This window comes from Pinus tabuliformis, chromosome X (assembly GCF_031772625.1).
Source record: "Pinus tabuliformis cultivar Carrire ecotype Pingquan chromosome X, CPIR1, whole genome shotgun sequence".
Classification (NCBI taxonomy): Eukaryota; Viridiplantae; Streptophyta; class Pinopsida; order Pinales; family Pinaceae; genus Pinus; species Pinus tabuliformis.
This window is the reverse complement of record NC_142308.1, coordinates 1,616,129,558-1,616,147,336: the sequence shown is the minus strand read 5'-3', so window position 1 is coordinate 1,616,147,336 and position 17,779 is coordinate 1,616,129,558.

Sequence of the window (17,779 nt, the reverse complement as noted above, 5' to 3'; positions counted from 1 at the left end):
CGAGATCCGAACGTTACTTGCCCAAAATGGGTTGTTTTCCATTGGGCCCCCAAGGCGATGTGGCGCTCGATGAATGGAATCAGGCAGCCTCCCCCCAATACCGCCAGGAGCCCAAAAGCTATGCAAAGAAAACCACTTACCACCAGCCCGCTACATGCCAAAATAGCCACTGTTCATCCATACCCACCAAATTGAATTTTCACGCATAAATCCAAAAAGCCCAAAATTATTGTTTTTATCATTTTTTTTTTAACTGAAAACTTCCATGCACGCACCTGTGAACATCAAAAGTTGTCAACCCATGTACAATTGCACCTTGAAGATGCCATAAAGCTCCCATATTGCCTTCTAGCCTGCTTGAAGCTTTTTCGACCATTCATGGTTGCCATTCACCTAGTTCATACCTAGTTTTCTTCAAATTCCAGGTATTTAACCCAAAATCCATTGAAAACCCTGTCAATTTCCAGACCAGTCACTAATTTTTCAAAATTGAAATTAAAGGGAAACTCTAGTAATTGAGACCCACCTGGAATTGAAACACCTTTTCCCTAAAAGACTGACAATTTACCTCCCCCATTCTCAAATCCACAAGAATTGAGAATGGTTGCCCCAATTTTTCTACCAGTATTCAAGTATTCCTCAGTTTTGTACCACATTTTTCTATATTACCAAGCTGACAAGTTCCCCTTTACTCTCCAAAAGCTTGATACTAAAGGTCACCCTAGGTCAGTGATTTTCTGGACTCCTTTGATCCATAAGTATGACTCACCATATCCATACACAAACTTCATAGATCTTTTTGTACATCCTATAGTAACAATGCTGATAGGCAGCCCTCCTCCAAGAATCAGTTCAGATATCAGGAGGATCCTACAGCTTTCAAAACAACACAAAGTGGGAGATTGGTACTTGTACCAAAATCACACTGAAATTAGGATTTATGGCTGTGAGTTGGCCCCATATAAACTTCCCAGATACCTCCCAATGAGGTTATTTGCTCTGGAGTACTACAGGCAAATAATCAATTCAGATGAGGTACATTTTGATAAAGCCATAAAGAAGGCCCAACTCAGAGTCAAAGATCAACTAGGCCCCTTTGTGTGTAATAGTTGAGAAGTCGAAAAGGAAGCAGATCAAATCCTTTAGAGACTCAATCTGCAACAGAAGACAAAAAAACAAGATGGCTCCCTACATTCACCACTGAATCCCTGAAATAGAAAAATATGCAAATCAATTGGAATGGGTGGAGAATACTTTAGTGGATAGGGATAGCACTGAAGTTGTTGTTGAAAATACTCTAATTGATCTAGAGAAACAACTTGATGAAGGTTCTTTCCTGTAGGTGCCAAGAGAATCTCAAGCCCAAGGAGAATCACAGGAACAAGGGGAATCATAGGCACAAAGTGAATCACAGGTAGAAGAAGAATCCCAAGTACAAGAAGAGTCAGAACAACCAAACCTATCAAAGGAGCTAACTCAAACAGGTATACCAGAGCCCATCATGAGTACTCCCCCAGTCTTGCAAACTCCTCTAAATGAGGAGAAAAACCTCAAAAGAAACAGGGAAGAGGCCACTACTTCAGGAAAAGCAACCACACAGGCATATGCAAATACCAGCCTGGACAAAAGGCAAAGGATAAATCTTATCTCTAAACAGGAATTCACAGAAGAAACAGTTGTGGCCACTAGCACAGAAAGAGAAGCAAGCAGGCATGCCACTCCCTCTGGAGACACACCAGAATGTTCCACATCACACACTCAGATGTTGGAAAGGCAGCAGAGTGTTGAAATGTCCTCATTTAGGATGTCAGCTAACAGAGACCAAGATATCATAGAAAGATACAAGGACATAAAAGCCAGAAATGAGAGGCTAAAAACCCAAACTTATGCACAGTACTTAAAGATGGCACCTACCAATTAGACAAGGCTTATGTCAGCCTATGATGTGAAAGAAGGCAAAATGTAGATGAAATTTATGAAGCTTACTACTCAGCAACCAAGAACAGCAGTAGACTTCAAAAAGATAGATTTCAAAGTACTGCCAAAGGACATTCATCCTATTGACCAGATTGAGCCACACAAGCAAATAGGGGAGATGATTTACTCCACCTTGACAGGGAAAGACACACAATGCACCAATTCCAAAACTCTCTAAATAACATATCAGCTTAGTTCCAATTGGAGAAGGCCTCTTCACAGGCCAAAGACACCAGAATCAAGTCCTTAGAGTGTTGGAAATAATACTGAGAGGGGGGGGTGAATCAGTATTATCAAATTCTTTTCAATATATCTTCCTTATTTATACTTTGAATAATTCTTCAAATATTGATCATTACTTTGTATGTCAGTATCATAAAATAATGAGCAGGAACAAGAAAAGCAAATAGTCACACAAAAGAACACCAGATATAAGGTGGAAACCCAATGTGGGTGAAAACCACCTGCTGCAATATGTCTCTATCTTCTTTCAATTAGAAAATTCCTTTTATAATGATTTTGTACTGGTGCAGTCCTTTACCAGTACACAGGCTACAACCTACAGAGAGCTACAACCCTCTCTCGTTCTCCAGCTTCTTCTGGAAGGGAGCTACAACCCCCTTAGCTCTTGTACTAGCCAAGATACTAGTACGTAGGTGCTGGCCCACTGAAGGCTACAACCTTCTCTTTCTTCCAGGGACCACGTTTCATAAATTTTCAGACTGGATCCATGAACATCAATCAATCATCAAGTATATCTGCATCAAACAATCTCCTTTCCCAATTAGCACTGAATCAAGTAAACACTTCCCTGACAGCTGTACCCAGAACACAGTAACAGTAACCACACACCAAATTCTGAACCCAGAATACTGCAGCAATAGACAGAGTCAGCTAGATCATAATTTAAAGATATAGGCTACTTCAACAACCTGAAACCTGCGTGCAGATCTATAAAGGATAATTCCTTCTTTCAAATATTCAGACACTAATTAACCCAGATTGTCAGATTTATAGATCAAGCATGCGCCTCATATAACAGATCAAAATCATGCAAAGATACTATTATTCAAGCATAAAGATTATGACCCATCAAAAGAACTTATCCTCCTTTATGCGCTAAGGTTCCTCCTTCATTCAGATCCAGATCTGCACCATAACCCAATCACAAATATTTCATATCTAGCACTTATGAGAAATTCAATTCATTCGATGATGTTTTTCCAAATTATCTCCTTCCTCTTTTATAGTCTTAGGCCTTCCACAATACCACGGTCCAAAACCATAGGATCAAAAAACTGTTGGACTAATACCATGAACCAACCATGAAAGTGCGTGAAATTTTCTCTTCATGAAAGGAACTTTTCTCTGCATGAAAGTGCGTGAACTTTTTCTCTACATGAAATAAACTTTTCTCTGCATAAAAGTGCATGAACTTTTCTCTACATGAAATAAACTTTTCTCTGCATAAAAGTGCATGAACTTTTCTCTACATGAAATAAACTTTTCTCTGCATATAAGTGCGTGAACTTTTCTCTACATGAAGGAAACTTTTTTTTTTCTTCATGAAAGAAACTTTTATCTTCATGAAAGTGCGTGAACTTTGTTGCACTATAATTTATCATCTGAGATGAGTGGGTTGCCATCAAGTACAACATATGTATCATAATGCCAACAATCTCCCCCTTTGGACTTGATGGCAACAACAACCAATCATTCTCCCCCTTTGACATCAAGGGCAAAGGGTTATGCTCCCCCTAAGAACATGCTCCCCCTGACTATAAACCAGATCTGCAAAGAAGAACCATAATCCATCAAACACCATAAATGACCATGAAAGAGATAGAGACGTATTGCAGCAATATTTAGACTAGCATCCATGATCTCCTTCTTTACTTCCTCCATAATGCCAACAATGCATGATATGCTCCCCCTGAACCTGTGTCATTCGATCTTTGACCAATCCGCAACCCAGCACATGTACGCATATACTTCAGATGAACCTTGCGTACAACCAACAATCAGAAGAGATTCAACAACAAGATGATGCATCAACAACCCCCAGCTTTTGCCTGAGGTATTCAAAGGTCTCCCTAGGCAATGGTTTGGTGAGTATATCAGCAACCTGTTCCTTAGAAGGAACATACTCCAACTTGACCTTTTGTTCAAGCACTTGTTCTCAGAGAAAGTGATACTTGATTGGTATGTGCTTGGTTTTTGAATGCATGACTGGGTTCTTTGAAATGTTGATTGCACTTGTATTATCACATAAGATGGAGATGGGTGGTGTACAAGTGATTTGAAAATCCTGCAAGGTCTGCATCATCCAAAGGAGTTGAGTGCAGCAAGATGTAGCAGCAACATATTCTGCTTCAGCTGTAGACAAGGCAATCGAACTCTGTTTCTTGCTGAACCAAGATACTAATCTGGAACCCATAAATAATGCACCACCACTTGTGCTCTTCCTGTCATCCACGCTTCCGGCCCAATCTGCATCAGTATAAGCATGAAGTGTGAGATCTGTATCTCTAGGATACCATAAGCCATAATTTTGAGTCCCTTGAAGATATTTGAAGATTCTCTTTACTGCCTGAAGATGAATTTCCTTTGGATTTGCCTGAAATCTTCCAACTATTCCCACTACATGCATGATGTCTGGTCGGGTACCTGTCAAATAAAGTAGACTTCCAATCATAGATCTGTAGGTTGGTTGATGTACTGCTGCTGATTCATCATTTGCACTGAGGCTACATCCTGTGACCATGGGTGTACATACTGGTTTTGCATCTTCCATGCCATATTTCTTCAAAATCTGCTTGAGATACTTGGTTTGAGACAACAAGATCCCTCCTTCCTTTTGTTGGATTTGCAGGCCAAGAAAATATGTCAATTCTCCAAGCAAGGACATTTCAAATTCTTTCTGCATCACCAAGGCAAAGCTTTGACTCATAGATTCTTCATTGCTGCCAAAGATAATGTCATCTACATACACAACAAGTATTAGCAATTTTTCATTTTCAATTTTTATATAAAGATTGCTATCTGCTGATCCTTTTGAAAAACCTTGTTGATGAATATATTTGTCTAAACGATAGTACCAAGCCCTTGGAGCTTGTTTAAGACCATAGAGAGCCTTTTTCAGTCTACATACAAGATTTGGATCATTTCCAAGAATGAACCCATCTGGCTGCTCAATGTATACTTCTTCTTCTAAGTCTCCATTCAGAAAGGCTGATTTCACGTCCATTTGAAATACTTTGAACTTTTGAAAGCTTGAGAGAGCAAGGAACATTCGGATGGCCTCAAGTCTTGCAACAGGAGCAAAATTTTCCTCAAAATCTATTCCTTCTTGCTGCGCATACCCTTTACAAACAAGTCTTGCCTTGTTTCTAATTACTTCCCCATTTTCATTCAACTTATTTTTGAAGACCCATTTTGTCCCTATAACATTCTTATCCTTTGGTCTAGGAACCAACTCCCAAGTGTTGTTCTTTTCGATCTGCTCAAGTTCTTCATCCATTGCTTTGACCCAACATTCATCTTTGCAAGCCTCTTTTACATTTTGTGGTTCAGTGGAGGAGAGTAATGCCAAACAGCTTGAAGCTTCTGCAATTGTTCTTCTTGTTTGTACACCTGCTTCTTTCTGCCCCAAAATCTGAGATTCTGGATGATTCTTCTGAACGTACCGGGATGGAGTCTTCTCTTCTATTCTTATCTGTTCCTCTGGTGCTCCTTGAGGTTCTTCTTCTTCATCATTCTGTCTTTGAGGGTAGTCTTCATCTTCTTCGATATTTTCATGATTTACTTGCCTAGGAATGTATCCCTTTTCATCAACCACTACATCAATGTTGTCAACAATTCTTCCAAGTCTTTTATTGTAGCACTTATATGCTTTGCTGTGTGGAGAATAACCAAGAAGAATGCCTTCATCTGCTCTAGGTTCAAGTTTGCTAAGTTGCTCATCAGTATTCTTAATATAGCATTTGCTCCCAAAGATTTTGAAGTGCTTTACCGAAGGAGTCTCACCATACCAGAGCTCATGAGGAGTTTGAGTGTTTTTCACTCAGACATTTGTTTTGTTGAGAATAACAACCGCAGCATATGCGGCTTCACCCCAGAAAGTTGCGGGAGTTCCAGACTCATCCAACATAGCACGAGCCATTTGTTGGACTGTTCTGTTCATCCTTTCCACCACTCCATTTTGTTGAGGAGTTCTAGCTGTAGAGAATTCTCTTCTTATCCCATGTTCTTCACAGAAATCGAAAAATTCATTTGAGGTAAACTCCCCACCTCTATCAGACCTGAGGCACTTAATTTTGTAACCTGATTCATTTTCAACCAAGGCTTTGAAGGATTTGAATTTCTCGAATGCTTCGTCTTTGTGCTTCATAAGTCCTAACCAAACAAACCTGGAGAAATCGTCAATGAATAATATCAAGTATTCTTCTCCTCGAGGTGTCCTTTTCCTAAATGGACCACATACATCTGTATGGACTAGCTCAAGAGGCATGCTAGCTGATCCTTCCTTCTCTGGAAAGTTAGTTCTGGTTTGCTTTCCAAACTGACATGATTTGCATATGGTGTTCTCTGGAATTTTGATATCTGGAAGACCACGAACTGCCTGATATTTGCATGCTTTCCTTATTTGTGAAAAGCTTAGATGCCCCAACCTCTGGTGCCATAACCAGTGTTCATCATCCTTGCTCAAATAGCATTGTTGTTGTCCTTCTTCAAATATGTATAGATTATTTGGAGTTCTTCTACCTTTGATCACTGTTTCACCTGTATCAAGATCACGAACACGACATCCGTTTGATCTAAATATCACCTCGGTTTCTTGATCACACATCTGGCTGACACTTAGAAGATTATGCTTCAATCCATCAACATACAAAACATTTCCAGCTTTGACCTTTTCTTTTAACTGAGCAGTGCCTTTTCCTTTTATAGCTGCAGGAGTATCATTTCCAAAAGAAACTTTCTTTCCCTTTTCTAAAGCAGAATATGATTCAAGTTTTTCTTTATCACCTGTCATATGTTTCGAACATCCACTGTCAATGTACCATAGATTTTCTTGTCCTTCTGCATAAAATTCTATCCCACATCTTTCTGTTTGTGGTTCCTTTATTCTCCATGTTCTGGTGCTTGAGGCTTGTTCCTTTGTCTGCTGAAACCTGCTCCTGCATTCAGAATCTTCATGACCAAATTTATTGCAAATAGAACATTCAACTTCATTTTCAAGAGCCGAAAAGTTGTTATAGGTCCTTTTTGTAATCCCGATCATACTTCTTTGTTTTTGAGCTTCTCTAGTCATGATTGTTTTATATGCAACACATTGAGCTGCTTTGTGACCGAAGTTATGGCAAGAGAAACATTGCCCATTGAAGAAACTTCTGCGATTATCAAATCTACCGGCCAAATGATTGTAATTTCTATTGTCATCCATTCTTGAAGCAAATTGAGAAGATTTTACCTGTGTCTGGTTGTAGCTTTTGTTCATCCTTAAGACAGATTGCCCCTGGTTTACCTGATAGTCTTTGTTCATTCTTGATGTAATTAGTCCCTACTTTACCTGGTGATCTCCATTGTGCTTTTGCTCATTCCTTCTTGCTGCATCAAGATAACTCTTTGAGGTGGATGCTTGAGATGTTTCTCCATTATACCCCACACCTGTCTTGTTTAGCAGAGAACGCTGTACATTGATGATCTCATCCAGAGTTTCAGATCCTTTGACAAACTTAAGATTAATAGCCTTTGTTTTCTCAATTTCTTTTCTAAGGTCAACAATTTCACCTTCTAACTTTTCAAGATATTTTTCTTTTTCATCAATTTGAAATTGTAGAGTATCAATGATCATATTCTTTTCTTCTATACATGTCTTAAGTCTAGAAATCTCTTCATAAAAACTATCCACATCTATAGCATCCATGTAATCATCATCTTCAAATGCCATTAAAAGTTTATAGTCATTACCTCGTTCATCTTCATCACTATTTGATAGACCATCACTGTCTTCATGAGTGTAGTAGCTTTTCTTATTTGCATTATGTTTCTTGTTCCATCTAGCAGGTTCCTTTCCTTTGTCAATCTTATCCTTATGAGGACATTTGGCAGCATAATGACCTACTCTTCCACAAGAAAAACATTTAAAAGGTAGCTTACCTCTGAACCTTCCAGTACCCCGTTGAAGATTTCTGACAAAATTTGATTCTTCTTCTTCTTCTGGCACGTGACTTGATTCATAATAGTCTCCTTTGCCTGAAGCCTTAAAAGCAGCTTCTCTCCTGTCTGATGGACCTCCTTTTCTCATTTCATAAGCAGTTAGAATTTCGTGTAGCTGAGACATAGTAAGAGTTCGTAGATTTTCCTTTTCTTCTATTGCAGATACTTTAGATTCAAACTTGGGGGACAATGATCTTAGGACTTTTTCAACCACAACAGCCTCTTTTATTTCTTCACCCAAGTTTTTCATACAATTAACAATCTCATCTACCCGAAGGAAATAGTTAGCCACACTTTCATCATTATACATTCTGAGATTCTCATACTGAATTCTGAGGGTTTGAAGTTTTGCACATTTTACCTGTTCATCTCCTTCGTAGCTCAAAACAATCTTGTCCCATATTTCTTTTGCGGATTTATATTGCATAACCTTCACGAATTCAGATTGAGATAGACATCCTAGAAGAGTATTAAACGCCTTTGCATTTGTTTCATATTTCTTCATCTCAGCTGAATCTGTAGGAGTAGCTGATGGAAAAGTATACCCTGTTTCTATAATGTCCCATACTTTTGTACCCAAAGATTGAAGATAGGCAGTAACTCTTACCTTCCAATATACGAAGTTTGTCCCATCAAAAATCGGTGGCCTGATTGATGCTTCCCTCTCGTAGTTGCTCATGATGTTAGATCTTCCTTCAAGCGATCAAGCTTCTTCAGAAGGACCTGATCTGATACCAATTGTTGGAAATAATACTGAGAGGGGGGGTGAATCAGTATTATCAAATTCTTTTCAATATATCTTCCTTATTTATACTTTGAATAATTCTTCAAATATTGATCATTACTTTGTATGTCAGTATCATAAAATAATGAGCAGGAACAAGAAAAGCAAATAGTCACACAAAAGAACACCAAATATAAGGTGGAAACCCAATGTGGGTGAAAACCACCTGCTGCAATATGTCTCTATCTTCTTTCAATTAGAAAATTCCTTTTACAATGATTTTGTACTGGTGCAGTCCTTTACCAGTACGCAGGCTACAACCTGCAGAGAGCTACAACCCTCTCTCGTTCTCCAGCTTCTCCTGGAAGGGAGCTACAACCCCCTTAGCTCTTGTACTAGCCAAGATACTAGTACGTAGGTGCTGGCCTACTGAAGGCTACAACCTTCTCTTTCTTCCAGGGACCACGTTTCATAAATTTTCAGACTGGATCCATGAACATCAATCAATCATCAAGTATATCTGCATCAAACAATCTCCTTTCCCAATTAGCACTGAATCAAGTAAACACTTCTCTGACAGCTGTACCCAGAACACAGTAACAGTAACCACACACCAAATTCTGAACCCAGAATACTGCAGCAATAGATAGAGGCAGCTAGATCATAATTTAAGTATATACGCTACTTCAACAACCTGAAACCTGCGTGCAGATCTATAAAGGATAATTCCTTCTTTCAAATATTCAGACACTAATTAACCCAGATTGTCATATTTATAGATCAAGCATGCGCCTCATATAACAAATCAAAATCATGCAAAGATACTATTATTCAAGCATAAAGATTATGACCCATCAAAAGAACTTATCCTTCTTGTTGTGGGGAAAAATGCCTATGCAGGACGATCCTATCCACCTAAGGTGTGACAGTGCCTTAGCAACAAACAGAGATAGCTATTCTAGTATTCTTCCTTTATGAATTAAGAATGAAGAGAGAGAGATGGATGGACTAACCGGTGTCTTCCGTTTGTCCCTCGATCCGGCTTCTCTTCTCTTGGAGAGTTCCCAGCTACTTGCCTTCTCACTCGCCCAGCTTCAAGAGGTTTCTGCAAGATCACAAGAAGAGAACACTACACAAGACATGGATTCATATTCATAACTAGTTCAGGATTAGAAATAAACTAAACATACTAATGCATTCATACATCAAAAATACACCAGTATATAGGAGAAACCAAGATAGCTTTATTGATGAATAACAAGGTTCAGGAAGAGATACAACCCAGAGGGCTCTAATCCAGCATCTCCTTCCCAGCAAATGGAATTCCTATCTTCACCCCCTTCAAAGCATTAAGCACCCAATAGTTCCAGTCTCAAACCAACAGCAATTCTTTGCAATAACAAAATTCCAGCCCCCAGATCTCAAGGAGGAGAGATCCATATATAGATGTTTGGAGAGAGGATGAGTCAGCTTGAGATCTTACTAGTGTCCTCTCCCTCTGTCAGTTCTTGATTCCACTTGGAGGTTCTTGCTTCCACTTGGAGATTTGGAACCTCTTACTCATCACCAGTCGAATTCCCTGAGGCAAGTGTCATTTTGGAAGCTTCCTGGGTTTTGACACCTTGAGAAATGAGCTTGCCACATGTCCATTCTCGTTCAGCGCAGGTAGCCAGTGTTCCATTTGACATTCAACGCAGGTAGCCAGTGTTGGCTTTGACATTCAGCGCAAACAGCTAGTGTAGCCACTGAAATGATCCTGAATTGACTTGTTTTTGAGCAGTTTCTGGTGGAGAACTTCTGTGAATTGCTGTGGTTTGTTAGCCTTGTTCCTCTAGGGGTAGGAACAACATGTTTAGGGACTTTGGATCCCTTAGATTATGGACATTTCATGCTCAATGTTGTAAGGCACAAAAATGTCTATAACAGTTGCCCCCTAAAGTATGAGGCTGTTTATCGGGTGAAATGCTTTATCAGGGGGATCTGAAGTTCATCCAATGCTGGGAGGAGACCTGTAATGAGATACAATACAATACATTATTTTTCATACTGCTTTCATGATCTAGCTGAGGCGGGCATTCCCATGCTCAGCTTTATAAATTCATTTTTCTGTACATAGAACAGACAATCGTCTGATGGTAGACTGATAATTTTGATGAAATTATCATCCTTTGAGTAGGATGATTATCTGCTGCAATGATGTACATGTCAATGTCTTTATCTTTCCTGAATATATATCGCAGCCCGGATGGATGAAACTAGATTCGGGGTCTTCAAACTCGTTCGATCTTCACTCTAAGTACAAGTCGATCCATGTGAGAAATGTTCTGGAGTCGAACATGGAAAGACATCGCTTGATTACCGGTCAATGATGTAAACCGTTAACAAGCGCGAGAGGAATCACCGATAATGATAATGACCCTCAAGGTACTGCAGTACAATTCACGTGGTGTGAATAAAGGACTTGGCGTCGAACACCACGCAAAATCTTTCGGTCGAAGGCCATTGATGTATACCTATCGCCGGAAGTGAGAAACTTACCATTGAGGCATGCAAGCTTCAAAGTACTGAAGGGGTTGTTCCTAGATCAACTTCTTGGATAATGAGCTGATGTCGACAAGAAGCGATCCGTCAAAGGAGGGCCTTAATGAATCCCACATCAGTGACACGGAACGGAGCTAATGATTTTAATGGAGGTGAAAACGATCTGTGACATATGATTCAGGGTGGCGGTCATGAAAGGATGAAGGATAATGTATGGCAGTGGATGGGACACGGTTGACTTTTCTGAACGACTTCTCTTGAACATATGGCGACACTGATTTATATGGATTGGTAGCATTACCCCAAATATGGATGGTATGGCGAGACCATGGATGTGACCGGTGAATGAAACAACCCAACCCAATTGTGGTACGGAGGAAAAGTGTCATGTTCAAGAGCGACTTGCTACCATCAAAGTTTTCTTTAGTTTCTCCCAATTTTTCCCCAGTCATTGCTGACCAGTACCTCTTTATTTTTGTCAAGCTTGAGGAGGATAACATATGCTTGTTCTATAACCTGCCCTTCGGGCAAGCCCATCGCTATGTTTTAACGAGCCTAGCGATAGTGAAACTCGTTCTCATCTAAAGACAAGTTTGTCGCTATTTAATGATTTTAACGAGTCTAACGACAAGGATAACTCGGTCCTTTTCAGTTTTAGAGAGTCTGAAAAGGTACATAAAGTTAATTCCAAAAGTCCTTTTTCGTCATCTAATCCCTTAAGTCCGAAAAAGTATAAAACAATACAGAAGGGATGAGTTTTCGATAGTTTTAACGATCCGAATAAAACAAGCGCTCGATCTTTTTGTGCAATAATCCCTCAGGTCCAAAAAGATTAAAATCTAGAGGAGGGATAGCTCTTCCGGTCGCTTTAACGAGCTGGAAGGCCAAAACTCGGCAATCTTTTCATATTTTACGAGTCAGATGAAAAGAGCTTAAAGAAGACTCGTCTTTTGAGGAACGAGTGATAAACAGGGTTAGCAGCTGATTCCAGGTACAGGTTGGAATTTTCCAATCACGGCAGTGTCACAAGGATGGCTAGGTGAAATCACTCTTCGCAGTTGTTCCTCAAAATGGGTAAACAAACATATGGAGGTGAACGATCGGCCAATGGAAAAGTGGAGGTGACGGTGCAAACACGACCAAGGCTTTAATGGCTGATGATATTACATTCACAGTGGTTATTTACCGGGATAGTTCATTTTTTAACGAGCTTAAACGCGGGTGGAAACATTTGCTCGGATCTGTTTATTTTTTAACGAGTCATGAACTATGGGCTAAAACTGCTCGGATCTGTTTATTTTTTAACGAGCATGAACTATGGACTAAAACTGCTCGAATCTTGCGTTTATTTTTTAACGAGCATGAACTTTGTGCTAAAACTGCTCGATTAACCCAGTCATATGATAAGAGTGTCTCATCAAGATTCTATTTTTTATGGAGCTTCATCTCACTAAGCTTTGCTCTGCATCCTTTCTTTATGCAAGTTAGGAAACGGCTAGTCCAAAAAAACAGATAAATAACCGCTCTTTGCTTGCACTCCAAAAGGTTTGCATGCCCCCAGGTATAAAGTATGATTTCAAGGTTACCTCTACTTCTTTTCCTTCAAAACAATTGTTTTAAAGAGAGAGGCTTACCTCTTTCAGGTTACCCAAAGATTGTCTCGTTAATCTTTCAAACAAAACACTTCCTCAGCAATGTCTACCGAAATAGACAAAGGTGAGCGACGATGCCCGCCAACTCACATAACTTTGACAAAAGAATCTTATTCCAGAACAACCCCTCTTCCTAGACGGACAGGGTACGGACTAGTCATATTCTCCCGCGGAAACCTACTCTATACCCAAAGTTTTCCTGCCGAAGCAGACCAGGACGCATGCCCCCTGGGTTCCAGTCATATCCTCCCGGATTACTCGCGCTCATCAGGAGGACGGACCGTGGGTTGAGACACTTCTTGCGTGAATAGACCATTTAGGGATGGTACATGACTATTTGCGATGCGTGATCCGGGAAATGAAAGTTGGTCCACGAGCTTGACCACTCTTCCTTCATGCGGAAAACACATTACTCTAAAGAGTGAGGAGACGATGGCTCCCATGCAATATATATAGTCTCGTCCAAGGAGTAGGTTATAATCCAAGGGTCCTTGAACGACCATCACGTTCATTTGAACGGTCTTCCCTTTCAATGTTATGGGCACATTGGGGAGGATCCCTAAAGGTCGACTGGTTCCTTTATCAAAGCCTGATAGACTTCTCATTTCATGCAAAAGCGCTGGCGAACCAAGCGCTTTCCAAGCAATAGAGGAAACTTTACTCACAGATGCCCCCTCATCAATGATAGTGCCAGCCATTACCATTCTGTATATTTGAACGACAATCCTAAATGGTATGCTGGCTGGCAACCGGGGTCTGCCTAGTTGGTTCCAATCGAACAAGACAACTAGGTTGCTTGGTGGTGGGACCAAATAGACGGCCGGATATGACTCTGACGAAGTTCCTTCCTGCGATAAAGGAATGGGAAAATTGCCCCCTTGTTCGTCAGAGTCTATGTTGACGAAGAGAATTTGGACGGTGTCGTCTTTATTCTCCTCTGTGATGGTATCATTCGAAGATAGAGCCTCTGAAGGCAAAACCGGGTCAACTGCCGTCTCAACCTTTTGACTTTCGTCAGGTATGGATTCAGACGGTTCATCTTCAATGATAGGTGTTTCGGCTGACCACCTGGGCGGACTAGCCGGATTCTCAACTAGTGAAGGACTTGGCAGGAGTTTTTGATATCCAGGAGGAAGTTGCGCTCGTAAAACCGGGCGATCTTCCAAAACTCTTTTAGCCTCGTCTAAGAAGGGACAACGGTGGATGGCGTGATCGCCTTCACACAGTTTGCAGGGAAATCTAGCTTTCCCCTTCTGTCCTATGGCTCCACTTTCACTAGTTGACGGTGAGCAGTCAACATGGCTATCAGACGTTGATGCTACCGAATTGTGCAAACGGGGAGACCAGTCCCTTAGTATCCGAGGGATGCAGGGACAATCTCTGTGGAAGTGGTCTCCCTTGCATATGACACATGGCGATTTAGGCCTTGTCAGTGCTGTGTGTGGATTTTTGTCAGACGACACTTGTTTACCCCCAGTCGCTTTTGGCTCCTTCCTCTTCTTCTCTTTCTTCTTCTTTTCCTTCTTCTCCTTAGGAACTTGGTTTTTTGTTTTACCAGTTCCGTCAAGCGAAGAGGAAGGAGGAGAGGAAGAGTTAGATGAAGTAGAAGGCTGGTTGGCAACTCTGGTCTGGCCTAACTGTTGACTCGATTGTTCAGGAACAGTGGTGGTTTGAACGACATTGGTTGAAAAGAGCCAGACCGGCAGGCCAATTGTCAGTCCTGGAAGCGACAATGTGGCCATATGGGGCGCACCAACATCTCCCCAAGAGGAGAAGGGACTAGGATTTCCACCAAGGGGAACTCCTTGGTTGGTGTGCTCCATTTTTTCAACCTAAAGATCAACGCAGGAATAAGGGGTGATTGTTCCGTTTAAAATAAATTTTAACGACGCTTTAGACACAACTTTCTTTTTCACTTTTAAAGAGTCGAGAAAAAGCTAAAGATGACTCTAGTCTCCTTCGATGTTTTAACGAGCCTGAAGTGACAAATGCTCGGATGGACTTTTTTTGTTATAGAAGCTGAAAAAGGCCAAAAGGAACTGCTCTGGAGTTCTAGGCAGAGGGTGTGCCAAACTTTTCGCAAAACCGCAAAATACTTTTTAGGGTACGGGCGGTCAATCTTCCTGAATGCTGTGTTCAGTGCATTGCGATCAGTAGGGCGGCCGACACGGCTTCCTAGGGATAAAGGTTTTATGCCTATAGGGGTCTCCCAATATATACGCGACGGTACGTGGGAGCACAATCCGTACTGGCGCTATCGTCCCTCAGGAGGAATCACCCACCATCCATGAGATCGACAGTCACCAGGCTTTACGACGCCGGAACACGTCTCTAGCCTAGATCTCTATGTTGTGCGTTATGTTGCAAAGCGTTGTTAAGTTCATTCAATTTATTTTAGGTTGATCTTTTTAAAGTTCGCCTTTCAAGGTTCACCACGAGATGTATGATACAAATTCCTAAATGCAGTCTAAAGATGATAAGCAAGCTTTATATTTTTTCAACTTTGAAAATCCTAGCTACTAAGGGAAAAGAAAGACACCATCTTTTCTCAAAGAGCAATCAGCACACTCTAATGCACTTTTCCTAAATCAAGCATGCAAACTATCAAGATGCAAATGCACAATGCAGGTGTTTGTTTTCCGCTTTCTTAGTATTGATGCCTACAAAGAAAGCTTTTTGCACAACTTTGAATTTGCTTTTAAATGACAAATACAAACAAGTTTACTTTTTCGAAATCAGAAAGGGTAGAAGAGATTACAACACTTAACGATTTTTGAAATAAACTTTTGTTTCGACACTTTAAAAGAGACAAACTCAAACCAATAAGCAAAAGCAAATGTATAATCAACTGTAAACAGCCAATGAACTCTCTCCTAAGATCACAATCAACAAATCTGAATCAAGGGCTACAGGATGATTATTTCACTCATGCAAAGGAAGACTGTAAATGACACCACAAACACATAAAAACACTCACAGTCTTTTTGTACAAAAGGAGGCGGAATCTAAGCAGAGAAAAGGAGTTATCAGACTGGTACCTATGCTGGTTACAGGCTGCAAAAATCAGAGATCAAAACAGGGCAAAACAGAGCAGAGAACCCCAGCTGCACTAGGACAAACTGGTTCAGCGCAACCTCAACACAGGGGTTTTGACATTCAGCGCAGGTAGCCTTCACGGGACCTGCGTTGAAATGTAGAATCCCTTCATTGGGTCTGCGCTGAAGGAGAAACTCTCGTTTCTCACTGGTTCTGGGTCACAGATTGCTATGTAATTCACTATTTCAGGCCAAATAAAAGCAACAAGCAAGGTACAATCAAAGGGATGCTTTGAGGGAGTACTAAGATCTATCACAAAGGATCATCAAATCATTTGTGAGTCCATTGTTCAGATCATAGACAAGTCCAGTGGTTGGATCAAAGCAGCAACTGTCTACTTTTCATCCAGGAATAGCAGATGCAGTTCGATTGTTGCTGTCGAGTCTATGAAACAAACAATGATAGAAACACAAATAAAATGGCTAAACAGATCTCCCCAGCAGAGTCGCCAATTTGTTGTGGGGAAAAATTCCTATGCAGGACGATCCTATCCACCTAAGGTGTGACAGTGCCTTATCAACAAACAGAGACAGCTATTCTAGTATTCTTCCTTTATGAATTAAGAATGAAGAAAGAGAGATGGATGGACTAACCGGTGTCTTCCGTTTGTCCCTCGATCTGGCTTCTCTTCTCTTGGAGAGTTCCCAGCTACTTGCCTTCTCGCTCGCCCAGCTTCAAGAGGTTTCTGCAAGATCACAAGAAGAGAACACTACACAAGACATGGATTCATATTCATAACTAGTTCAGGATTAGAAATAAACTAAACATACTAATGCATTCATACATCAAAAATACACCAGTATATAGGAGAAACCAAGATAGCTTTATTGATGAATAACAAGGTTCAGGAAGAGATACAACCCAGAGGGCTCCAATCCAGCATCTCCTTCCCAGCAAATTGAATTCCTATCTTCACCCCCTTCAAAGCATTAAGCACCCAATAGTTCCAGTCTCAAACCAACAGCAATTCTTTGCAATAACAAAATTCCAGCCCCCAAATCTCATGGAGGAGAGATCCATATATAGATGTTTGGAGAGAGGATGAGTCAGCTTGAGATCTGACTAGTGTCCTCTCCCTCTGTCAGTTCTTGATTCCACTTGGAGGTTCTTGCTTCCACTTGGAGATTTGGAACCTCTTACTCATCACCAGTCGAATTCCCTGAGGCAAGTGTCATTTTGGAAGCTTCCTGGGTTTTGACACCTTGAGAAATGAGCTTGCCACATGTCCATTCTCGTTCAGCGCAGGTAGCCAGTGTTCCATTTGACATTCAACGCAGGTAGCCAGTGTTGGCTTTGACATTCAGCGCAAACAGCTAGTGTAGCCACTAAAATGATCCTGAATTGACTTGTTTTTTAGCAGTTTCTGGTGGAGAACTTCTGTGAATTGCTGTGGTTTGTTAGCCTTGTTCCTCTAGGGGTAGGAACAACATGTTTAGGGACTTTGGATCCCTTAGATTATGGACATTTCATGCTCAATGCTGTAAGGCACAAAAATGTATATAACACTCCTTTATGCACTAAGGTTCCTCCTTCATTCAGATCCAGATCTGCACCATAACCCAATCAC